The sequence below is a fragment of the Talpa occidentalis genome, unplaced genomic scaffold (assembly GCF_014898055.3).
Source record: "Talpa occidentalis isolate TD23 unplaced genomic scaffold, MPIMG_talOcc4v2.1 talOcc4.4, whole genome shotgun sequence".
NCBI classification, from domain to species: domain Eukaryota; kingdom Metazoa; phylum Chordata; class Mammalia; order Eulipotyphla; family Talpidae; genus Talpa; species Talpa occidentalis.
In genome coordinates this window covers 77,821,250-77,841,687 of record NW_023604295.1, presented here as the reverse complement: position 1 = coordinate 77,841,687, position 20,438 = coordinate 77,821,250, and the positions used below count along the sequence as shown (strand labels likewise).

Genomic DNA, 20,438 nt, shown 5'->3' with positions numbered 1-20,438 from the left:
ATTTTTTATTTATACAATAGCTGGGGTACAGGACCGAGGTGCGGGAGGGTGAGAGGATTCACCAGAGACAGAGCAGGGAGCAGAACAGGCAAACAGAGTGAAATCCGCGCCATGTGGAAATATTTCTGGCCAGTTGGAAATCGAACCCTCACCACGGAGGCTGCGGAATACTTCACAGTGCTGCGCTCAACCCGCTGCGCCACCTGGGAGGCCTCTGGATAGAATATTTCTGATCATCCTACTCAATGCCCTAAAAATTTAGATAATGCTGCAAATAGTTTGTTACCATTATGTGCATAGACAATAACTAAATAATTAAGGAAGTTCTTACAAACATAACTGGTTACAAACATAACTGCAGTGTCTTTTTCTTAACTCTGCATCTCTTTGTATGTTTATCTAATTTGGTTATCAAAACGTTACCTTGGAGTTAGATAACTCTCTTCCTAAATTCTCTCCTGAAGTTTGTACAGAATCCTTCCTATATGTCTGTCAGGCACTTGCTAGGGTTCATCGCTGATGCTCAATGAATGTTTATTACAGTGAAACTCAATGGCAGGGATTTTACAATTTCTCTATTCTGTCACCAGCAAATTTACATTGTTGTGACAGGAATGATGTTTCGAATCAGAATGAATGAGGTTAGATATAAGAGTTACCTGTAAGAGTCAATAAATACTAATAGAATTAGTGTAGGCTCTTTTGAAAATTAAACCCCCTGAAAACTGCATTTTTATATGCTTATTTATTATGGTAATTACTGTGCGCTCTGAGGAGCTCTTTAATTCATAATATAATCATCTTCAGTGCAGATAATTAATTCCAGATTTTATTACATTACTTGAGTTCACTTGATGCTTTAATCTTACGATATAAGGAGGTGGAAAAGGTAGATGCAAAAAAATCATCTCAAAGCGAAGGGGAATTATAACCTGCTTCACAATTACAAGGCAAGGACTAACAAATGCTTATGAATGGTAGGGGCTGACACACACACACAAAGAAATCACAGTACAAAAAAGCCCAAAGAACTTCATATGTCTGAGACCAGATATCTGAGTTCCACGGTGGAGGAGAGGGCAGAGGAGAAAGGTAAAACATGGAGGGCAGCAGGCAAAGGGTGCATTGCCAGTAACCAGGGCTTCCAGGATAATGGCAAACTTATGCAAGAAATAAACCTGTCTTACAATAGACACGTTGACTGTCAGCGCTAAAGCCCAGCCCACTGGAAATCAGAGTTGCTGAAATATATGATTAGTGTTCTGTTTCATGCTCACTTTCATGCCACACCTTTCGGTGGAGGTCATCTTTCGAGTCATTAAATAATCTTAGAGTGATATGTACACAGAAGAGTTTGTTCCTTATCTTTTCCATGTCACACCTGGTGCTTTCCATGGGCTCTTTGTTCTTGCTTTAACAAAGTGTGTAAAGGTTGTTTTTTTTTTCTTTTTTTCCCTCCCACTGACTTACTTTAACTCAGCATTTTAACCCCATAACAACCATAGTTATTGGGGATATCTCTTTACTGGTTCTACAAAGATAATACTTTAAAAATTCATTTTGATTTCAAACGATATACTCCACTTGGCTAAAGAAGTTTCTTTTATAAACATAGCTGGTTAAATTGCTATCCCTCCATTCTTTTCAAGTAAATAGAATAATTCAATATTCCTTGGTAGCCTAATTCTGATTTAAGTTTTCTTTATGTCACTAATGCACAAGTTTTTTCACTTGAACACTGTCTGGGTAATAAGATTCTATCATCTCCCTTTGCATAATTACAGTAGAATATTATATAACAAGTACAGAGATTTTATAGATGAATATGTACTATCGTATAGATAATATGAAGACATTGGTTATTCTTCTACATGATTGACAAGGTAAATGAATCCCATTTTTATAGATAAAAGATGAAAACTCCCAAGATCTTTCAATCTAAAATGGCAATAAGCAGTGGCAGAATCTAGGCTAGAACTAAAGTCTCCTGGATTCTCACCCTTCCTGAAATATTCTTAGCTTCTGAGATATCTTACTGTCCTTATATTTCTCTTGCTGCTCTGGTGATACACGTTTCTTCCTTAAGAATTCTTCCTACTTTCTCAGCTTCAAAGTGTGAGCAAAACCTACAACTCAGTTCATTGGCACCTTCCCTTCCTCACCTTCTGGTGGGTTCCACCAACTATGGAAGCTTTCAATACCTTATGTAAGTTAATGATTCCCAAACTCATATCTCTAACCCAGAACTTTTTCTTCGAAGCCTACTCTTATATCCAACTGTCTCTTGATAGTCCATTCTGGGGATGTCACAGCCATTTCCAGCTTACCATGCATAAAACAGAATCTCAGATTGATCCTTTACAATCTGGCTTCTCTTCCAGTATTCTCCCCCACAGGGCACGCATGGCTGCACTGTCAACAATACTTACTTTCCCTCCCCCTACTTGGCCCTTAACATCATATCCATAATCCTTAGCTTTTCTTTCTCCCTCCCAAATAAACCCTAAGTCCCTTTTCACTGCAATCCACTGCTATCACCCTAGTCCCAGCTACATCATCACTTTTCTAGAGCATGTGACTATCTTTCACTCCTAACCTTGTCCCATCCAAACTTTTTCCCAGACAGATAACAAAGTAGTCTTTTAGAAGCAGAATGATGCTTAGATGCATCCTTATTTAAACCTGCAAAAGGCTTCTCACTAGAATGTTTTAAGTATGTAACTATGAGCAGGTAGCATACTCAAAAATTTCTGAGTAAGTGAAAAGTATTAAAAAAAAAAAAACAAAAACTACTGTAAAGCCCTCTACATTTGTTTCCATCTACCTAGTCCCTCCCTACCACAGATAACTCACTGCCCCTAAGATATTATGTGCACTACTGTTTAACCACATGCAAACACCTTCTCTGGCTACTGAGTTCTGACGCATCTGACCCTGCTACTTCTCCACTTTCATTTTGCATCATGCTCTTCCTCCCTCTTAGGTTCTGCTCCCCTGGCCTTCTCTAGTTTCATGAATTAACAACTCTTTCCTGTCTCAGGTATTTACCGCATTACTTACCTGAGCTAGACCACTGCTCCCCACTCATCTGTATTCTTCCCCCCTATATCTGTAAGTGCAAGGTGCCTTCTCCTCCATCACTTATTTAGCAAACTGATCAAATTATAATTACATGTTAATTTATTTGTGCTCCTTCACTGTCTTTTTCACTAAATGATAAACCACAGAAGAACAAGTATTGGGTCTACTTATTTGACCCTTCTGATGGTGGTATTAACAAGTCATTTTGAAGAGGGGCTCTTGATTTTAGGGGCTCAATGAATATTAAATAAAGCAAATTAATTATTTCTAGCTATATAAACATTGAAACTTTAACTACATGGTTCCTGAATATATTTACACAAACAGTGATATACATTGTACAAGTTAGAATATAAAAGGAGCTTCCTGCCCCTTCATTAAAACTGAAGAGTTAGGATTCTTAAAAAAAATAAGCTTGACAAGTATTGATCTACTCTTAAAAAATAAAGGGCAAATAAGAATTACATATTTTCACATAACATCTTACAACAGTATGTTTATAATCCTTTGCCATTTGTTACTTATGAATTTTCATTTACTTAGACTCTTGCACATGCTAATACTTTTTTTTTTTTTTTTTTTTTTAAATATTAAATTTTATTTTTATATTCCCCCATACAATTGCAAACGCCCCATTCTGACCCCAATCCTTCCCCTCCCGCCCCCCCCACCCCCCAAAAAGTGTCTCTGGTTCATAGTTTTTTTGTTGATTTTGATTTTCACTTTCTTATATTCATTTTCCTGGTCCCTTATTTAAGTTTTCTAGATTCCTGCTATGAGTGAGACCATCCGGTATTTTTCTTTTTCTTTTTGGCTTATTTCGCTGAGCATGATCCCTTCCAGCGCCATCCATGTTGCTGCAAATTGCATGTGTTTATCTTTTTTGAATGCTGAGTAATATTCCATGGTATATATGTACCACATCTTCTTGATCCAGTCATCTATTTTTGGGCATTTGGGTTGTTTCCAAAGCTTAGCTATTGTAAACAGTGCTGCTATAAACATAGGAGTGCAGGTGCTCTTTGGAATTGATGTTTCTGTGTCCTTTGGGTAAATACCTAGGAGTGGAATTGCTGGATCATATGGAAGCTCTATGTTTAGTAGGTCCAGAAATCTCCACACAGCTCTCCATAGTGGTTGGACCAGTTTGCACTCCCACCAACAGTGCACAAGAGTTCCTTTTTCTCCACATCCTCGCCAACATTTGTTGTTGCTAGTTTTTTTAATATGTGCCATTCTCACTGGTGTGAGATGGTATCTCATGGTAGTTTTGATTTGCATTTCCCTGATTACAAGTGATGTTGAACATTTTTTCATATGTCTGTTGGCCATTTTCATTTCCTCTTCAGAGAAGTTTCTTTTTAGCTCTTCTGCCCATTTTTTGACTGGATTATTTTCTTTGTTGTTGCTGAGTCTCATCAGCTCTTTGCAGATTTTTGTGATCAGTCCTTTATCATTAGTGTTGGGTGCAAAAATGTTCTCCCAGTTGGTGGGGTTTCTCTTTGTTTTTGTTATTGTCTCTTTTGCTGTGCAGAAGCTCTTTAATTTGATGTAGTCCCAGCTGTTTATCTTTCTCTTCACTATCACTGCTTTGGGTGATGTGTCTGTAAAGATGTCTTTGATGTGCAAATCCCGTAGTGTTTCGCCTATATTTCCTTCTATGTATTTTATGGTTTCAGGTCTTATGTCTAGTTCTTTAATCCATTTTGAGTTGATTTTTGTGTATGGTGTGAGGTAGTGGTCAAGCTTCATTCTTTTGCATGTAGCGACCCAGTTTTCCCAGCACCATTTATTGAACAAACTTTCTTTGCTCCAATGCATAGTCTTTGCTCCTTTGTCAAAGATTAGTTGACCATAAATCTGTGGGTTTATACTTTTTAATCTAAATAAAGACATTGAGTCAATAAAATATTAGGAAATAACACTTCTGAGTTTGAGTGAAGTGTTTATTTCTTCTTTCCTTTTGAAAAAGGGAGGTGTCTAATGTTTTGTCCTGAATGAGCTTGTTATGATCAACTTTGTGAATTCTCTGCCCATAAAAGACACGTCTTCCTTCTCATCCTGAGTGTGGCTGTACATCGAAGGACACTTCCAGACATTTCCCTTTCAGATCTCAAAAGGAAGTATTAATCAAACAAAAGATGGGAAATTATGACATTCAGCCACTAAGGTTTAACTCAAGGGGCCAAGTTTTAGTTGATCACAGGGTACAGGTGACTATTCATCAAATAACCCATCATAACACACATTAAAACGTCTGGGTTAATCAGGACAGAAGCCAAGAATAATATTTTTTGCTCACACTCAATGAATACTACTAAAGGAATTCCCCTGAAACTGTACTCTACAGACATGCAAGACTTAAAAAAAAAAGTCAGAGGATTTCTGCCTAATGCTATCTTAAACAAGGCAGCAGCACATTCTTTCAATGAAAAATTAAATGGCTTATATGACATATGCAAATTTAATTACAAAAATGTCACATCAATCTAGAAAATAAAAATAAAAATGAAACAAAGCAGGAAGGGAACCCGGTGTACTAGGGTGGAGGATTATTGGTGCTTTGTGGCTGGGTGTGGTGTGGTAACATATGTCAAAAGAGGTGTGAACCTTTATCCCTAAATCATATACAATGTTATAAACCAACACTACCTCAATAAAATATTACAATTTTTGAAAGTGCATATATATATAGATATATATATGCACTTTCAAATACATATATATTAATACTGTGGAAAAGATTAGAAGATTTACTAAAACATTTAAAGTGTATTAAATAATATTAGTGAGGTATAAACTACTGGTACTATCATACTCTCATTTCATTTCTAACACCATCTTCCAAGAATGGACTTTATTTGGATATCAATGACTGGTACACATAAAATATAGAGGAACAGAAATCTGTAGGAAATAGCTTATGTTTTTTTCTTTATTATTAGAATTCTTATGACTTTTCATTATAAATGCAAGAATTGGTTTTACTTTAATATTTGCCTCAAATCTTGTCCTGGACACAAACAGCCACTTGAAAGATAATTTGGTGTGGCCATCTAAAATTTTTGTTAAAGCATAATGATGTAAAGGATAAAGCATCAACCTGAGAATCTAGAACTTGGGTCTTGCTTCCCAGTTGGAGGGGACTTCAGAACTTTTTCCCATTTGACAGTCATCAAAAATTTAATAATAACTCTAGTATCTATAACTTTCTACAGTTACTAAAACTAACCCAAATACAACATTCACTTAGAAAATTTCATGATTAATATCTCAATAAGCCATGCCTTTATGAGATTAAAGACATTTTTTTCTCATTAGGAAAATATTCACAATTTTTTCATATGACATATTAACAGACATTCAACTTTCATTCCATAAACATTGCCTGAGTCCCTTCTTTGCTGGGTCATTTGCTAGATACTATCTGTACAAAGTAAAAACACCCAGTTCCTAGCCTCAAGTCACATATTTTAGGTTGATCACCTGAAACTGCTTATATACAGCAATTAATGTCAATTTGATATATTTTTTATAGCAAACACTATCATCAAGCAAATTAATCCTTACAACTACCATCAGCATTTTGGAAGTGTTCTACTAATTTTGGAAAGTCATTACGATGCCATGTTAGTGATATCTTGGAGAATGGCTTAAAAGGGACTTTTGTCACTCATTCTGTTTTAGAGTTGCATGTGTGTTGTTATTGGAAACAAGCTTTGATAATTATACTGTTCTTTTGCATTTGTTTCAATATTTTCTCCATGACCAGCTAATAACTAACTGATCTACAATCTTTTGAGCATCAGTTGCAAATGACATGTACACACAGAGGACATGCCAGTGCAAGTGTGCATGCATACACACACATGCACACACAAATGTGCACATGCACACACAAGATGGCCTGTTCCTTTTTCTAATTTTAAAGTATTCTTTCTTTTCTAGAAGACAGAGCTTTATTTTGTTTCTCAAAGCTTCTGTCCCAAAGGATTTCCAACTGCTTAAGCATAAGATCGAAGTCGATGCTTCTTTATGTGACCTACAGCTTCTATCCCAGGGTTCTACGTGCAGTAGACACAACAAAATTACCAACCCAATGATAAATTAGATTATGAAGGGAGATATCTGATCGAAAAGATATAGTAATTCCCAAACACAAAAGCCATGGAAAAAGATATTACATTTCTTGCCAACCACGTTTCTATTTGTTGCATAGTGAGGCAGTGGCAGTTACATCATGTTTTAAAGTTATTGTTCACAATAGCTCTAAAAAAATAATCACAATATCACAGTGTATGAGGTGTGCCTAGCATATTAAAGAGCTTTGTGTATTTGGTAGCAAGTACATCTACTTATATCAGTTAGTACAAGTAATTTCCAGCTTTGCCTAGGAAAAGAAAAAACACATTTGTCAGGAAAATGAGTAAGAAGTTTGTATTGTGATACAAGAAGGGAAAATCTTAGTAAGTTTATACAAAGACCATGGATAGTTCAAAAATTTCAACCACAATAAAGTTTTCTTTAAGTGGAGATTTCTCTCAAAATAAACAAATAGCTTAAATTATCCCAAGCTTGAACAATTATCTTAAAATGTGAATGTTCCACCTTTCTGAGCAAAACTGAAAACACTTCCCCAAATGATTAGCATGCTGTGCATATATCAACTACTTCATCATGCAAGAAATGTCAAATGGCACTGGAGACAACGCCATGCTTTCCTGCACAGTGCAAGCATATTTCTTCTTGAGACACAGTTTACATAATACAGGAAATGGCTTCATCTGGTTCCTGGTCTTTTTGATCAAGTTAAAAGCCTTAAAGGAAAAAGTATTTCTTACAGTTTTTACTTTTTTTGGCACTTTTGTTTTTCAAAAGTTATGTTCTCCTAAACTGAAAATGGGAACTGGAAGATACGGACAGCAATGTTCTCCAAGGAATACTTTATGAAAAGGAAAGTTCATGACTTTTCCATGAATACTCCAGATGCCACCCACCAAAAAAAAAAAAAAGAAGAAGAAAGAAAATAAACAAGAAAGCCCATGATTCTGGAAAAGTTGATTCCACAATGTAAGTTGAAATGTTACTTTAAAAATAAATGAACTAAAAGCTCAAAAGCCCAAACGTAGGAATTACTCAGAGTGTTTGAGAAGCAAGGTGGCCACTGTGGTTTATTAGACAGAGGATGAGAGGGAGGAAGACCAGACCATGGAGGCCTTTGGGCCTTGTGAGCATGCTTAGGAATTTCACATGATTCTCTGAGTGAATCAAAAAGTCAGAAGAGATTTGTGGCCAAAGGAGTTAACTGACTTAGGTTTTAAATCCTTGAACACAAAGAACAGGTTATAGCACAACAAAAGGTGGAAGCAAGATCACCAGCCAGCTATATATTACTTTCATTTGGCCAAAAATGATGTTTTGTTTTTTTTTTTTTTAAGATTTATTTATTTATGCATACAAGAGCTGGGGTGTAGGCCAGAGTTGTGGGTGGGCCGGTGAGAGGATTCACCAGAGACAGAGTGGGGAGCAGAACAGGCAGATGTACTGAAATACACAGCTGAGGGGAGCAGCAGGTGAGACAGGAGAGGTCTGCTGTGCCACATGGGTCACCTCCCTGGCTGAGGATCGAACTCATGCTGCCTAGCTGTGGATAGTTTCATAGTGTTGTGTCTTAACCCCTTGCGCCACCAGAGAGGCCCCAGTGGTGGTGATTGGATGAGGTTGGTGGAGGTGGCAATCAATAAATGAATCCTCGATATATTTTCAACAAATTAACTGATATGATTTGACGAATGACTGGATGCAGATGTGAAGAAAGATGATTCCAAGGTTTTTAGCCTGATCACCTGACAGAATGGGAAAGAGTATCAAAGGAGCAGATTTATGGTGGAGGGGGAAGAGGGAAGGGCAAGAACAATCCAAGAGTACAGATTTTGACATTTGATTATGACATGCTTATTAGACATCCATGTGAGAAATCAGTTGGAAGGTGGAGCACCAAGATTTGAGATCTGAAATAGAGATGGAAATTTAGGAACCACCAGTGAAGAGCTTATACAAAACTGTGAGACTGGAAGAAATAATTACCTGAGAGAAAGAGTATGGACAGTCGAGAAGAGATACAAATTTTGGGCCTCTGTGTGTGCCAGTACTTAAAAAATAGGAAGAGAATGTGGATCCAGCAAAGATATTTGAGATCAGTCAGAGAATTAAGAAGCAGGAATTAGTGGTTTGCAGCAGTTCTGGTTTCAAAAAAGAATAAATAATTAACTAAGTCAAATTATAAAAGTAAATTGAGGAAAATGAGGTCTCAGGACCTACCATGGATTTAAATATATGGAAGTCACTGGTGGCCTTAACAAGAGAATCTCTCTGGTAATATGTGATAAGAATGGGAGAGAAAGAGGAACTATAGATTACTGTGTTTAGCTCTGAAGAAGAGCAGATAAATAATGCAACAACAGCAGTGGTAAATAAAGCCAAGGGAGGTTTGTTTCTAAAGATGGATGATTTATAGTGTATCTATTCATGGATGGGAATGATCAAGTTGGAGAGAAAATGAGGTATACTGCAGAGAGACGGGAGAATGTAGACTATTTTTATAGGTGGGTGAGAGAAGTGCAACAGGGAAGGAGTCACCTTATGTTGGAGGTAGCACACCAGGACCCGGGTGACTGGAGAGAAGACAGAATGAGAGGGGAGATACAGGGAATTTCATCAATTTGTTGATGCAGTAAAGAAATCCTCACTCTAGTCTAGTTCCTCAATGAAATAGTGAAAACAGTTATTGACTGATAGTAGGGAAAAAAAAGGGTTGGTATGGAGATAAAGGGACATAGAAAAGGTATAAAATATTTGCTATAGAGTGAATGTTTGTGCTTCCACCCTCCCCCCCTCAACAACAACAAAAAAACTCAAACGTGGAATCCTAATTCCCTAAGTGATAGTATTTGGAGGTGAGGACTCACTCAAGAAGGTAATTGTAGCATAAGAATGGAACCCTCATGATTGGATTTAATGCTTTTTCAAAAGATGTTCTGAGGGCCTCCCTGGTGGTGCAAAAGGGTTAAGTCTCAGAACTGTGAAACTACTGGCAGCCATTGCAGCACGAGTTTGATCCCAGGCCAGGGAGCTAAACTACATGGCACATAAGACCTCTCCTGCTCACCTGTAGCTCCCCTCAGCAGTGTATTTCAGCCATTCTGCTTGTTCTGCTCCCCACTCTGTCTCTGGTGAATCCTTTCCCACACCCCCACACCTCTGCTCTATATCCCAGCTCTTGTATGCATAAATAAATTAAAAAATATTTAAAAACTAATAATAAAGAATAAAAATAAAAGATGATCTGAGAGCTTCCTTCACAAGAGGACATGGTGAAGAGATGCCCCTCTATAAATCAGAAAGCAATCCCTCAACAATCACTGAATTTGCCAGTGCCTTGATTTTGGACTCCAGTCTCCAAACTTGTGAGAAATAAATTTCTGTTGTTTGTAAGCCATTCAGTATTTTTTTTTTGTAGCAGCCCAAATGAACTAAGACAATAATTTTTTAGGAGAGGTAAAGAACTAGAGTGGATGGAGAATTGGAATTATCTAGGACTTGGGACAGACCAGTTGAAAATAAAGGTGTCAAGAGCATTTACAAAAGAGCGCTCAGAAGTCATGGGTCAGACCAATTAAGGCTACTGAACCAGGACAGTCACTGTCACTGATGAAAAAATAAACTTTTATTTTATTAAATGAAAGAAATTTTGGTGTCTACTACTGCATCCTGACTTAACTAATTCAAAGAAGGTTAAAGTTTTGTATGACATCAAGAGGAAACATGAGTTTAACTAATTCAGAGTATAACATAATGACCCAGTCCCATCTTGTTTCTGATTCTTATTCCCTGTGATCTGCTACACACAATTAGCTATAGTTTCCTTGCATATCCAGAGATTCCTCCTTTCTGTAATTTTCACCAGGTCAGTTCATTCAGCCACTTTTCTTCTCTCACCCATGCCACAATATTGTGCTGACTACCTCCTAAAGTGGATCAAGAATGAATTGGCCATATATTGCATAGTAAATATCTTTCCTAGAAACTCCTACACAGTGACCGGCACCAGTTTATAGAAGAATGAGTGAATGAACTCTCAACCACAAGTTCATCCATGATCACTTATCTCTATAGATGCAATGTGTAAAGAGAAAAGGGTACTTATATAACATGCATAGTTAATGTTTATGCCTCAGTCAATGCTCTGTTCCAATATAATTATGTCAATTAAGGTTACTGCTTATGAAGTTAAATGTACTGCTTTCCAATTTCTTTTTGCATTTATTTTCATTCTCTTAGTAACTCTCATAACTCCCTTTTGATATAAAAGTATGAGAAGAAACAAGAAGAGAATGGAGAGAGAATAGTAAAAAGGTGCTCACGAAGAAAATAGGAAGCACGAGTAGTAGAAAAGGAGAGGAAAATAGAAAATCACAGGGAAGAGATACTTAAAAACTTCCTTACAAAGTACCTAGAGGAGTTCAGAAATTCTAAGAGGAAACTGGAGAATTCTGGAATATTTACAGTTACCCAAATTGCCCCAAATATTGATGAATATTTATTCGTCATAATAATACACATTATTTATGGAACATTTACTATGTCTAAACAGTGCTATATAGAGCCCTCCAAATTATCATGCCTTCAACTTCCCGCAACTATTATCCCCACTTTACAAAAGGGAAGTTGTGCCACTGAGCAACTTACCAAAACACACCATGAGTGGACTTGCTGAGTCTCAAATCCAGACCCACCCATGCTCTTCCCACGTGGCTCATCTCTTCTTTGCCCATGCTGCTTTTGCAATCAGGATCTGCAGACCAGTGTGAATTCTGAGCCAACTGACAATACTTTACCACATCTCCCATCTTTCCCCAGCCAAGTCCAGAGGAAAACTGAGAAGGGAGACATAAGGAGTCACCAGGATCTGCCCTGTGCCTCTGACCCGAAGGACCCGAATGTGAAGCAGATGGAACCCAAACACTCCTCCAAGACTCACACTGTCATGTTTGGCTTCTATGACACTTCATTTAGAGATATCTGTTTATGCTTTTAAAAACACAGTTGTGTTCACAAGTTGGGAACTGAAGTACACAGACAGAACTCTTTCTAGAGATGTTCTGCTTCCTTCTGAGACAGAATAGGGAAGAAAAGGATGTAATCATTTTACTGATGACCAAAAGGAAACATCAAAAAGCTAAGAGATTGGTGTGCCTTTGCATGTTAAATCTTTGGACAAAATTTTCTTGGGGGGGGTATACATATTAAGAATAACAAATTCATGGTCACACATACCAGAGAGTCCCTCTGACATCCATAGCAATCATTATTATCTGTTCTCATCACCTCCTCACTGGGCCAGAACAAAGCATGAATCCTTTACAGCATGATGCTCCAGGTAGCCATAAACAATAGATGATAATGGACACTGAAATTGATTTTTGATTTCTGCTATAAATATATGTCATTATTAGATATAGCCCGATAACATCGTAAATTGCCTAACAGAGTCAAACACAATTCCAAATATTTAAGACGAAGTCATTTATTCTTTGGTCAATAATTATTTTTCCAACATATTCAACAATAGCTTCTGTTTTTTTTTTTTAATTAGAGTTTTGGGAACTAATTAAGAAGCAATACACTCAAATTGAGAAATGCTAATGCTTCTGTAATTTACAGTAATTTTTAAGGTCTGACCAGGAAATAGAAAACTATTTGACAGGGTCTGGGCTAAAAGCCATGGATGGTATCCACTGTGTAGTGTTGTATAATTTACAAACTTCTGTTCTTTCAGCAACTACTCAGAGAATGAAGCTGCTAAGTAAATAGATAGCTCAAAAACCACGCAGATGAACTAACTCCCTTACATGCTGCAAAAAGGTGATGGCCCTAAACAAGAAGACACTATGTACGACAAACTGCTTGCCAAACCCACCCAGCTACTAAACAGTCTTATTATAAAAAATTTGTAAGTTTCTTATGATGCCCCAGTGAACTAAAAATCTTTTCATTCCATGAGTGAAATGCATTGGTGAATGACACATCAAAAAAGTCTGATGATTTTATGTCGGGGGCTCTGTTAAATGAGGCATAAGACACAAATGTCACACGGACAAAAGGTTTTATGTACCGTCATCTATGTCCAACATTTTCCACTTAAAAACATGATTTTAATTAATTCTTCATTATTATGTTCCAGTAGTCAAAAAAAAAAAAATCCCTCTCCATTACTCTTCATTATATCTATCTTATAACAGTCATGAAATTGGCAATCACAATATTTAATGAATTAAATTCTAAAGAGCATGATCCTAGAGATACAGAAATGGAGTTAACTTTTTCCCCAGTGCCAGGAACTTAGAAAGGATTTATTAAACAGTTCTCTTAACTTACTATGGCAAACAAGGTCAAAGGATGAGGATTTGAATAGCAACAATGTTAATGATTGAAGCTGTTAGAGAAGTTTCACTTGTTCTACAAAATCTCCCTGCCAGTTCTTGCATTAAAGTTGAACAAGTCACTGAAAGATAATAATCAAAAGATAGTACCTTGAAAAAAGTGAATACAAAAATTTCAAAGCTGAAAGTTTTCAGAAAGGTTAACAGCTTTAGAAAATGTTGTTGTTGAACTTTTTTTCTTGTTAGTATAACAATCACTGTATGACACTTAAATTAAGGTTAATATCCTGGAGAAAGAATTTCTTTTGTCAATTGGTGGTCTGTGGCTTGAGATTTCACTGAAAGGTTTCACTTGAAAAGGCTATGAAAACATTAGCCACTGATCCAGAAGTTCTCAACAGCTCCGAAATGCAAGGTCATTCATAATTGTCTCCATCCTACTTTCCTCTCTCCAGAGTATAATTACTTCAAGAAACAAAATCCTGGTTTATTTTACTGAAATCCAGAAACTCACTGCTTACATAGCAACATCCACTTCCCTTATCCCTGGTTTAAATATCCGTAACTGTCACCACTGCTATATGTGCTACACAGGACAATCCCCATCATTGGTGAGCATAATTTTCATAATCTGCTATTATTAAAATACTATCTTATCAGTGTTTAGCACCTACAATGAATTGGTCATATGAAAACAGACGTTAACATTTGGTTGGGAAGAAAAAGAGATAGAATAGTGTAATGGAAGAATCACAGGATCGATTTTGGAAATGAGAATTTCAGATGCATCATTTATTAGCTCTGAGAAAATATGTAGTCAGTATCTACCCTATGTGTAAGGCAGGTGAAATAACATCTACCTGGAGTGTGGTGTGGATTAAAAGAGATAATGTGGGAGCCTCCCTGGTGGCACAAGGGGTTAAACACTGCACTGTGAAGCTGTCCACAGCCTCTGCAAGCATGAGTTCAATCTCTGACCAGCCAGGGAGCTACCCACATGGCGCAGCAGACCTCTCCTGTCTCATCTGCTGCTCCCCTCAGTGGTGTATTTTAGTCAGTCTGCCTATTCTTTTCTCCACTCTGGTCTGGTGTATTCTCTCACCCCCTGCACCTCTGGCCTGTACCCAAATTCTTGTATGCATAAATAAATAAATCTTAAAAAAATAAAAATAAAAGAGATAATGCATGAGTGATAGAACCGCAACAAATTAACTGTTTTGGTTAGCAAGGTGGGTGGCTCTAAAGTATAACATTTTATTAGGACAGGAGAGGGAGCTTGTAAATCACCTCACCAGTATCCTTTACATGTCTGACGGATTTAGCAAGTATGAGTTCACGATGTGACCTTTACCAGAGCAGCTTCAGGAGGGTGGTGGAGACAAGAACAAATGTTGAGAGGGATAGTGAAGATTGGGAAATGGAGAAAATGAATCTGGATATGTGGCTATGAAGGGAAAGACAGGGAAATGTGGGCTTGGGCATGGGTTTGGGAATGCGTGTGTCTGCTGGGTATCTTTAGGATGGGAGACTTAGAGTATTTGCATGTCTGGAGGCCAAGGTCAGATATAAATAGGAAGGACTATATAATTTATTACTCAAACCAGACATTTTTAAGAGTGAAAGTAGATACATTAAAAATAGCATGTTGGTACAATAGGAGTAAATTGGAACTATTCCAGGTCAACTGAGAGTCTGGTGACTCTAAGCATTTAGGAAGATGTTAAAGATATACACAGGGAAAGAAAAATTGATGGAGCAAGATCTCTGAAGAGAAAGCTGGATCTGACTAGAGACATAGTTAGTAGGATTAAGAGAAATTTTTTTTTTTTTAATGTGCTGGACTCAAATCAAAAGGTGGTTGCACCGTGTTCTCAGAGATCTTACAGTTGCTGGTTACTGTGGTAGAAGAGAGGGGAGGAAGGGCAGAGGATTTTCTGCCAGGAGAACCTATGACATTTGCTTTTGAGAAAAAGTCCTCGAATTTCTTTAGCAGGCAAGTTATTTAAAAAGCACAGTCAATATTGTCGTTTAATATTACAATTCAGTGTACTTTTACTTGCTACATGTTTCTTTTGTTTGTTTTGAAATTTTGAACATCGAAAGAAGTTATTTTCTTTCAGTTCTGTTATTGCTTTGCCATCACAAGACATTGTCTGAAATGGGTTGAGATTCTGACTGATAGGGAATTAGCTGCCTTTTAGTGAGTATATACAACTTGCCAGATTCTGTGCTAGATTATGAATAGATAAGTTAGAAATACAGAGTATTAGAACTCATGGATGACTGTACATCCCCCGTCTCCAATGAGTCAGGTATGAGGCCTCAGCAAACATCTGTGAAGTGCATGGAGCAACTGCCCTCCTACCTCAGCATGGCTGTGCTGGCCAACAGGAAGCAGAGCAGCTGGGAAGTGACCACCCAGTGACAGATCCTCACCAGCATGGACCATGGTCTGGGAAAGTATCTAGCCCCTCTGAGCCACAGATATTTCACCAAATTACTTGTCGGGTTGTTTATGAAACTAAGAAAAAAATTTAAATACATTAGAAAGATATTTAAATACACATATATTAAGTATGTATATATATTACTAATAGTATAAGCAACCTGACAGGTAATTTGATGAGCAAAATGAAATCAGAAATTACGTATATAGAATATAGAGCAAGAGAGAACTTATGGGGCCTCCCCAGTGACACAGCGGGTTGAGCACAGCACTGTGAAGCTGTCTGCAGCCTCTGCAGGGGCTAGATCCAGTCACGATTCCCAGCTAGCCAGGGAGATTTCCACATGGCATGGCAGACCTCTCCTGTCGCACCCGCTGCTCCCCTCAGCAGTGTATTTCGGTTGTCTGTCTGTTCTGCTCCCTGCTCTGTCTCTGGTGAATCCTCTCACCCTCCCATGCATCTGGCCTATACCCCAGCTCTTGTATAAAAATAAATAAAACTTTAAAAAAAGAGAGCGAGAGAGAACTTACATAGATTATATGTATATAATCATATATGAAATAAATATACAGAGAGAAAGAAGATAGATTATAAATATATATTTACATATTTTTATTAATTCTATAAACAACCTGATAAGAAATTCAATGAGAAACCTGCAGGTGTTACTGACATTTGCATATACTTGCAAATGTCAAGAAGTAAAATTTATTGGAAAAAAATCATAAAATGCTGTATTAAAAACAAACCTTGACAGAGTAAATGCAGTAGAAAGAATATTGTTAGAACACAAAAGAAGAGTTTAAATCTGGTTTAACAGGTTCAGTGTAAATTGATTCGGTGGAAGGAAGTTTGGGGAGGATGGCGAGGGAAGACTCAGTTACCACTTGAGGCAAGGTGCAGTGTGGAGTTGGGTGTTACCAAAACCTGAGAAGTAGGGTCAGAGGAGGAGATAGTAGAGGAGATATAACTGGAAAGAAAGAAGAAATATACCCCTCCTGGTTGCAATCTTAGCTGCATACCAAACCCATGAAGCTAGATTTCTTTTTGAGGAAAACAAAGAGCCAAGGAATTTTCCAGAGTTGGGGTTATTGGGGACCAGAGAGCTTCTCCATGCATACGTGACTTTACAGAATACTACAGGTCTCTCAACATGTGGAACTCCACCTCTAGACAATAATTTCTAAGCTATGAGAAGACACCTGACTTCATGGCAGTGTGATTTGACACTTTGAATCTGCAGAAGGATTACTGGCTCTATTGTGTGCTTCCTCTTAGGTGATGCCCATTGTATTTCTAACCCTGCTGTGTTATCTGACCCGAATATTTTTCTTCTCCACTCTTGTTGAGAAGTGATGAAACTTGCCAGTAGAGGCAAGAAGACACACCTGACAGAAGTGGAGATAAGGTACAAAGGCTAAAACCTAGTCTTATCTTACACAGTCACAAGGAGGATCTAGGGTGTTGTCTTTTGTATGCTGCTTTATTTCCCCAATCCTCTGTTCCCCTGACAGTTCACTTCACTAATCTATCAACAACCTTAGGTATAAGGAGCTTCTTCCATAAAAAAGTCACTAAGCTTGACTAAAACTTAGCCACAACTGACCAGAGTGGAATCAACAAGACAACTTAATTAAGTTCTCTCTCTATTAAGTGAAGTATCATATATCTAATTCTTTCTGGAAGAATGTTTCACCATCCTAGAAAATGAATTCTTAAAAGCAGCAAAAGCTAATAAATGGCTACTAAAGGAGATGATCCCAGATTCATTCACCAAGAGGCTCAATGATGGAGGATATTTCAGGAAAAAAAAAAGTGGTTCTCCAGCAAAAATATAATATCCTGAAACCTCAAATGCATTCACACACATGCATTTACAACCAAAAGAGAAAAAGTACTATCTCTAGGATCCATCTTGATCTCATAGATAGCTGGCTTGAGGCATTCAGAAACCAAGACACAACTTCTTTCTCCTCTTCCTCCAACAAGTTATGTTTTTACCTTCTAGAGACTTTATTCAGGAGTTCCATTTACATATAAATCATTGGAAATTCACCAGTGAAGACAGTGTTGATTTTTGTTGCCCAATAAATGGATCTATCTTTCTGTATCAGGGAAGCGCATGGACATTCAGAGGGCCTGTGAATTAAAGGAGAGCCAGACAGACAGACCATGGAAAGCTTATCTAAAAGCAACAGTATGTCCAGATTTCAATATTGAACACAGAAATTAACTTGAGGCAAGAAAGATGTCTTTCAGGGAAAGAACATGCAATTGTTTACCAACTATAACCACCATTCCTCTGCCCAGAAGGCCCCTGAAGGACCTGCGTGTTGTCTCTGCAGCCCGTCCTTTAAACAATGCATCCTTGTTCCCCGGACTCCCAGCTGTGACAGGCATGATAAAAATGGAGATTGTTTTTATACTCTGTGTGCTATTTCTGCACTGACAGCAGCATGGTTATTCGCCAAATAATCAGAGTATGTTGGCATTTTTATAAATAAAGTGCTTGGTTCTGACAGTAATCTGTGCAAGGAGGACTTGGAGGATGGACAAAAAATGTCTTCTTTCCCATGCATAGGAAAAGGGCTTCTTGGCTATATTTCAGCACACTGAAATTTCTTTTGACCTAAAGGCAGCCAGGAACACAGTTATGACATCAGCCTAGTCTAAGCCCTGCTCTCTCCAACAAGACACAGGGAAGTATTTCTTTCCTCCATGGCTTGCAGGAATGTGTTCCTGGGGCTTCCTGAGTTATACAAGAAGGATTTTATTTCACTCGAGTAGGGCCTGGGGGTGGTGAGGGACGGAGTGCGGAAACTAATGTGCAAGGAACTCCCACAGTGCTCTGTGCTTACAGAAATTGTTTTGTTTCATCCTCACAACAATCCTGGGAGGTGGCTGTAATGGATCCCAACATACAGACGAGGAAACCACGCACGTTCTGGATGACAACTAAGGCAACCCGTGGCAACTCACCCCAGAAGTAGCCAGAAGCACAGAGATAGGCAAGGCATGAGAAAGACACATTTCTCTTCCAGAAAAAAAAGATCATCTGGCTAGAGAATTTTAAACACATGCTCTGCTAAATACATTTAATATTTGTTTTGTCAAAAAATGTACAGCTCTGGAAGTATTTTTATAGAGATCTCTCAAAACTTCATTTAAGAAACCCTCTGGGTAGGAGGTAGATTTAATTATCATTTGACAAATGAGAAAACTGACCTTGTGAGAGCTTAGGCAAAAAGCCAAAATCACAGCAAACTGAGTAGAAGAAAAGGGACTCAGGTAGATTGCCTTACTCTTCTTCCCTGATGCAAAGTCCTCCACTGCCAGCTGCCTCTTCTTCCTGAGTGTGATAGAAACTCAGAACTGAAACTTTTCTGTTACCGATGCAGGAGGAGGGCAATGACCATGGACTGTGATTCGTGCCATTAAAGCAGTTTGCCAGGAAGAACTTGTTCTGACAACTGGAAGATTCAACCTTGGGGACTTTTCACTGAGGGTATTTCCACAGCCTCTTCCCCACTGCTTCCCCTCCCTCCTCTGCCAACTCTCTTAACCTAGTAAATTTAAACTACTAACTACTCTGATAGAAGTTGAAGTTTTCTTGCAGACTGCAGCTCCCACAGTAACAGCTCCTCATGCTGCACACACTTTATATTTTCCAGAGTACTAAACCCAGAAGGACCAATACCAGAGTGTAGCGTTCGCTAGCATCATTTTGCAAAATTCCCTAGAAATAGTAAAATGTCTTCCCTGGCCTTTTGGGCAGGAAGTGAACAGAAGCACCTCAGAGTGAGAGTGGGGCAGCAGGCCACTCAAGCCTGAGCATGATGGAAGCTTCAGTTTGTTTTACCTATAGAAAAAAACCTTGGGCTGCCTTTCCAGAAATCACTGCAGTCTGAGTGGGGTGTCTTTGGATCAGTGGGTCATGGTTCTGGTAGCCAAAATCTGAATGAATGTTTAGACACTCTGGTCTCCATAAGAGATTTGGAAATACTAAGAGCCATATATAACAGTAGATGTACTGTAACAGGGTGGTCCCCAGGCGGCGGATGGCAGAACCCATTTAGAGCAGGTAGGTTTTGAGGGTGGGGGGCTGGGGTGCACCTCTCCTTGCCCTGTAACAGTACTATTATAACCAAAAAAAAGAAAAATCAATCTACTCCTCACCATCACTATTCAAAGTACATTGAATAATTCAATTCATCCCCCATTAAAGGGTAAATCAGCACAGTAGCAGAGTTTAGGATAAATATATGTGAAATAGCATGAAAACCGCCAAGACATTCTATTTAATAGCATTCTAACCCCAACAAATCTTGAATCTGAACTCAGACATTGTTGGAGCAGATGAAAAATTGAGTTCAATACTAACTTGGTTTTTGATCCTTCAAGGACCTTAACACACTGTATCAACTAACCTATACAATCTCCTCACATTTGAGTGGCCTGTATTTCCTTT

At 38.1% G+C, this 20,438-nt stretch overlaps 1 protein-coding gene across 7 annotated transcripts in view; it reads right to left on the bottom strand.

The window, feature by feature from the left end:
- The window catches only part of MECOM (MDS1 and EVI1 complex locus), a 578,367-nt gene that overhangs the window by 224,097 nt on the left and 333,832 nt on the right, over window positions 1-20,438 (bottom strand). Inside the window, exon 1 of one of the 7 annotated variants that reach the window (XM_054700721.1) lies at window positions 19,196-19,318. The exons of the other annotated variants lie outside the window; for them this stretch is intronic. The gene's annotated coding sequence lies outside the window, so the exon portion shown is untranslated. Of the gene's footprint in view, window positions 1-19,195; window positions 19,319-20,438 lie in introns of those variants that run through there. 7 annotated transcript variants of the gene reach the window in all.